This window comes from Priapulus caudatus, unplaced genomic scaffold (assembly GCF_000485595.1).
Source record: "Priapulus caudatus unplaced genomic scaffold, Priapulus_caudatus-5.0.1 Scaffold922, whole genome shotgun sequence".
NCBI classification, from domain to species: Eukaryota; Metazoa; Priapulida; class Priapulimorpha; order Priapulimorphida; family Priapulidae; genus Priapulus; species Priapulus caudatus.
Window position 1 is genome coordinate 45,323 of NW_014577983.1, and position 5,973 is coordinate 51,295.

Here is a 5,973-nt window from a genome sequence, read left to right on the forward strand (position 1 = left end):
AGATATATAGATTTAGATATAGATATATAGATAATAGATATATAGATATAGATATGTATAAGGACTGCATTCAGCAAGATCTATTGCGTGGCTATCCAGCACGGATGGTAATATGTGTTATACAATTCTTCGCAGTAAAAAGTTGCCCAGGCTCCGGAACATTTTCACGCAAGCCATACGCAGCGTATGGCCCGCTCCACAATGCTTGTTTAAACTACGTTAAGTGGCAGAAATTGCGAAGAATTCTATTCACGTTTTCCTCTAGAAATATAGCAAAGAACGTCATCCCATGAAAGACCATATAGACGGCAAACAGTCGCAGAAGTTTCAAGTAAACGTAATATTTCCGCAATATATCAAATATTACCGCTAAAACGTCAAACCGGTTTATCGGCGTCATTTATTCAAATCTTTTCCTTCGCAGTCTCGGATCCTTTCCTTCCTCAGTCTCTTCACTATCATGGCTTCGTGGTTACTTGACAAGATTGATATATGTTTGTTGCATGGTTGCCAATAGTTACCAGGTTGCGATTGCGTCAGCGAAGGAAAATATTTTAATGGCTTTTCTAAACCGCAGCGCTTCGATCGCGCGTTTATACCAAAAGTGAAATATTGCATAATATTATTAAAACCAAAGACATGCAGCGAGTCTTTTATCGTGGAAAATTCGGCATGATAGCGGCGCGAATGCAATGTCGTCAATCGAATTCCATTTTGATTTCGTCGTGTTTGTCCAGAGATGTACGATTGCAACAAGACCCTCGCAAAGCGTCCGTCTTTGTGATTGTGTGGCTGAAGCGAGATTAGTCGATATGCAATAACATATAGCAACACTGGCCGCGCTGTTGTAGGTACGGGCCTACACACAAGTTGTGCTGGATTGATTCCCTTGCGGCAACAAAGAATATCGAGTATGGATGCTATCCGTTTCCCACAAAGATACCCATGACTTAATTCGATACAAGAGAGATGAGACCGTATTTTTTGCGTTCAAATAGCAGGTCAATAATTCCGTCTGTCTTGTTCAGAGCCGTCAGTTTTGCGGTTACACCCTGTACGATGTCGCTGTCAGCTTCAGCCCTCAAAGGACAATAATCTCATATGGCGTAATATATTGGTATAATATTTGTTGAACGGTGTAGTACGGTAGACATACATTTTTCTATACGTTGCATATATATCAAGAGTACATAATGGGAGAGTACATAAGTACAAGAGTACATAATCTCCAATTATGTACACTTGATATATATATATTGCGTCGTGGTCGTGTCCAGCGGGCTGCATCATGCATTGCGCATTCGCATGGGGATTTCACATATTTGTCCACGCGCAATGTATGGGGGGGGGGTTTATTATAGGGGGATGTTGTCTAACATGTTACAGCGGCTGGGGTGCAGTGCATGACGTCACCTTTGCTGCTAGCATGTAATGATTGTTAGCGTACGGTCATATAATCGTGCTGTCACGCAGCTATAGTAGTAACTTCAGCGACCCGTTAGAAAGAATAGAATTCTTGCGATTTTACGCATTGCGGTTTACGATTTACGATACGCAGTACGATTTTACTTTTGCGCATTTTAACGTGTTGGTTTCATTTTCATATATATATATATATATATATATATAGTGAGAACTGCTCCGTAGCTGGGTGCCGCTGTCACGTACCACACGTGACGTGAGTTGTCGGTAATCAGCGACTTACTACACGCGCTAGTAACCTCGGCATGCCTGCTGATCGGATGCGGTTACTCTGCTGTAATAGCCGTCCCTGCTCGGCGTGGGTGCATGGCGGGGACTTATTACACGTGTTTATATACACGCGCATGCGTAGAGCGTAGCGAGGAGACGCGTGTACGCGTACGTAAAGCGCGCACACGTACGCGTGCGTGCGCGCTGGTGCGTGTACATGTTTGTGTAAGCATCAACGTGCACGTCAGCGAGCACATGCTGGGTGTACAAATATACGATACCGAAAAAAAACGTAGTGAAATACGCAATGACATATGCTGTCTTGCGATGCTTCACAAATGGAAAAGAAATGGAAAAGCAGGACTATTCAAAGCGCTTGATTTTGATTGAATTTTTTATTTGATTTTGATTTTTGATTGAAAGGGGTTGATACTCCGGTGCTGGGACAATTTCGACAGTAATTCGCAGTTCCTAGACCAAGGCTCTAACGTCTACTCTGACCATTGATAACGCTATTAAAACGCTTAACAATGCTATTGTTATAACGTAGCTAATAAGCTTGGATCCCCCGCTGTTTGAACGCTATACCTGCAATGTATGACGCTACTCTCCCCCAGTTTCGCCAGACGCAAGACCCCTTCTAACCATTCGCACGCTCTATTTAGCAATGAAGCTGCCAGCTAAGAAGATTATGTGATTCCCAGACGGTATGGTAATTTAGAAGGCTACATGCCGTCTAGGTGATGTATATTAATTAAGATGACTAGCACAACTCTTAGGTGATATACCGGTGGTGGCCCGCTCAACTTTCGTGTAAATAGTTCAATCACAAGTAGTTCTTAATTCAGTTTATTATGATAAACGGGTGGAATTAACTTTCGTGAGATAAGGTATCGGATGAGAGCATTAGTCTAAACAGGACTCAGGCTGCTTCAATTGGATCGTAAATTACTACCCGTGGACGAAATATTAAAAACACGTACAATAAAGCGTAAAGCGCGTTCTTGTGGCAGTGAATGTAGAGATTGGATTCTGTAAAACGCGAACAAACGCACGCAATTTTAATAGCAGGGGAAACAAGATTGATGGAAGAAATGAAATATTACCATCACTGATGAATACAGACGCTGATGATATTAATGTAGACGAAACGGGAAATATTGAAATACGCATATTTCTACTTGAAATTATTCGAAGGAGAAGCTAAACCAGTATCCAGCCACTCGTAATAGCTCTATATAGATGCTGTGAGTATAACAGATTTCTACGTCCACTCACTTGCACGCGGGTCGACGGTATACATCTTACAAGCAGGAGAACAGAAGCGAGCGGGAAAGAGCGATAAATAGAGAGCAGTGCGAAGGCAAGAGAGAGAGAGAGAGAGAGGCAGCGAGAGAGAAAAAGAGAGGCAGCGAGAGAGAATGAGAGAGAGGGGCAGCGAGACAGAAAGAAAGAGAGAGGCAGTGAGCGAGAAAGAGAGAGAGGCAGCGAGAGAGAAAGAGAGAGAGAGAACGCCCATTTTGCCACTGTGCTTAAACTTACAAAAATAATGTCTGCCTAACAAGAGGTGGAGATATAGACATAGAAGAGAAATTATAGAAATGTTTATCTAATAGAAGATAGATTGTCTCACTTTCTATGGTTTGTGAGTTAAGATAAGATGGGGTGGTAAGGTGGCGCTGTATAGAGGAGTGGTAGTGCGGCGTTTGCGTGGAATTATTAGACCATAAAGAGTATATAGGTTTTGTAAGTATATACAATTTGTTTTAGCTCACTGTTAATTTATTATTGAAGCGGTCCAAGAGCTTATACCGCTAGTAGTCTCAGTCAAATTACTTCTTATATTTAACTTCGTGCTTTCGTTTTATTTCGTTATCTAACCTCAAACTAACCTCAGACAGATGGCGTGGCCAAATCGAGAGCAGTGAATTAAGCTAACTCTACCGGACGCCATTCAGCTAGAATCCCGCGTTGTTTAAATCTGACGAGATTTGTTCTATCGTAGCGAGGCCAGCCATCGATTAGTTCAAGAGCGTATTAAGAAGCTGATACTACCTTCTTAATACGCTCTTGATTAGTTGTTTTTTAAGACAGCGTACGCGCTAATTTGTTAACAGTTAAAAGGTGTCGTGTCGGTCGATACAGGAAGCTTGATCTAACGCAAGTTCATGGCCGCAGAGTAACGCTTCTCGCTGCAGCACCAGAGTTAACGTTTTAGTCTCCACTCTTTAGTCTTAGTTAACGCACAGGCACTTGGAGCGTTTCAATAAAATACGAAATCTATTTACTACCAAAGTCAGCGTGCGGCAGCTTGCGTGCGGTGTACATGTGTGTTGCAGAGGAGCATTTGCACGGCATTTACATGAAATTGTCGGCAATAATAGGCGAAAGAGAGAAACATTACGACTTTGTAGTAAATAGATTCCGTATTTATTTAGCATTATATCTTATTGAAACGCTCCAAGTGCCTGTGTTCTAGCGTGTTTGCAGAGTGCATGACGGAGTAGCCCTTCATGATCACACACACTATTACCCCGTTCACACGGTAATGGTTTGGCTCGAGCTAAATGGGCTAAATTTGGCACAGTCTAAATTTGGCTCGGGCCGGTTTGAGTCGGAGCGTTCACACGTACGCAAGTGAATACTGTCTGTCAAATTCAAATTCAAATTCAAATAAATTTTATTGCACAAATATCTCACAGATACGTTGGCAGTTTGTTGCGAGATGGCGTTGTGTACGATTCAGTGTTTACTTCCGTTCCGAGTTCAATTATCAATCTTGAAAACATGCATCTTGATCAAATTTTTGGACTTTATTTCGTCGAAGTACACGTTTTACACTCGCGGCATCTACCGCTTTACCGATTTAGCTGGTGCTAAAATTTGGCTCGGGCCTGGTCAGACGTTTTCGATGGGACCAAATTGGCTCGTGCTAACGCGCGCGCGCACACACACACACACACACGCACGCACACACACACACACGCGCGCACACACACACACACACACACCACACACCACACACACACACACACACACCACAACACACACCACACACACCCACACACCCACATCAAAGCACACAAACAGAAAGATTTTAGAGAGAAGGGAAGAGAATGGGCAGAAACACGCGCGGCCAGAAAGGTGACGAGAGTGGGAGGAGAGAAGGGCAAGAGGGAAGGACGGACGGAAAGGGGACGCGGCGAGGCAGTATTTCTGTCGCTACACGTGGGTTCAGACAGCCCGGCGAGAGCAAAGCGTCGAACCGGCGAATTCGGAAATTTGTCTCGATACCCAATCGCTGCCGGCTAGTGCACCCGAGCAGATGTACGTAGACCCGCGGGGGTCGCTGCGCCCGAGTGACGGGCGGTCACCTGCGTACGGTGCGCACCGGTTTAGACAAGAATTACTGGCTTTTTTTTGTTGGGGCGGGGGGGGGCGGAGGGGCAGGGGGGAGGGGGGGAGGGCTGGGATCGGGGAGGGTGACGAGAAAGAAAGAACGCGAGCTGGGGCAAGGACGAGGGGGCAGATAGGGCGGAGGCGCGAGGAGAAAGGATAAGACCGGCTAGGGAGAGCATCAGCAGGACACGCGAGAGCAGAAAGATAAAGTGGGTCGAAGGGGTGGTGTTTTTTAAGTGACGGGAAAGTGAGAGAAGAGAGACGAGAGAGAGAGTGGAGAAAGAATGAGGAAAGCGAGAGAGAGGAGAGGCAGAGAGAGAGATGAGGACCGGGGGCTTGGTCTTGCGGGCGTGGGTCGGGAGACATAGCACCACCGTAAACAGGAAAAATGTGCAGCAGGCATTCGTGTGGCAGTTTAGGTCTGCCAGGCACGGGGGGGCGAAGGTGGATACAGGGGGTGTGTGGGTTGGAGTAGAAAGGCATAAGGCGGAGTGGACTCAATAATATCAGGTGTAGGGCGCCATGCCGTGAAACTTTCAGTACTATGAAGGTTCTCAATTCTTTCTTGTTATGTTGATGCTACTTCTTTTATTGAAGCGGAACAAGTTTAGATTGAATTTTTATAAGAACCCGTTCTGGTTATACAATGGACATGAGTTGGGCCCTTACAAGGTTAATAAATGCGCGAAGAGATTAGAAGGAATTCAGGCGGATTAAGGGTTATTTCTCGAGTAGATTGGAGAATCAAGGGGATGTGCAACGTAGGATAGAGCGCAAGGACGGTGGCATTATTAATAATAGAGTGATAAAAACGCAGCTTCCTATCATTGGTTTTTCCGCAGGGTGGGGTATAAGGCGACTGCAGTAGCACGGAGGCCTATT

At 44.9% G+C, this 5,973-nt stretch overlaps 1 long non-coding RNA gene across 1 annotated transcript in view; it reads left to right on the forward strand.

Moving 5' to 3' along the window:
* Positions 1–2,525, forward strand: part of LOC106814415 — a 23,062-nt gene extending 20,537 nt beyond the window's left edge. Inside the window, exon 5 of the long non-coding RNA XR_001394604.1 lies at positions 2,514–2,525. This is a non-coding gene — a long non-coding RNA (uncharacterized LOC106814415). The remainder of the gene's footprint in view (positions 1–2,513) is intronic.
* Positions 2,526–5,973: the final 3,448 nt, after the last annotated feature.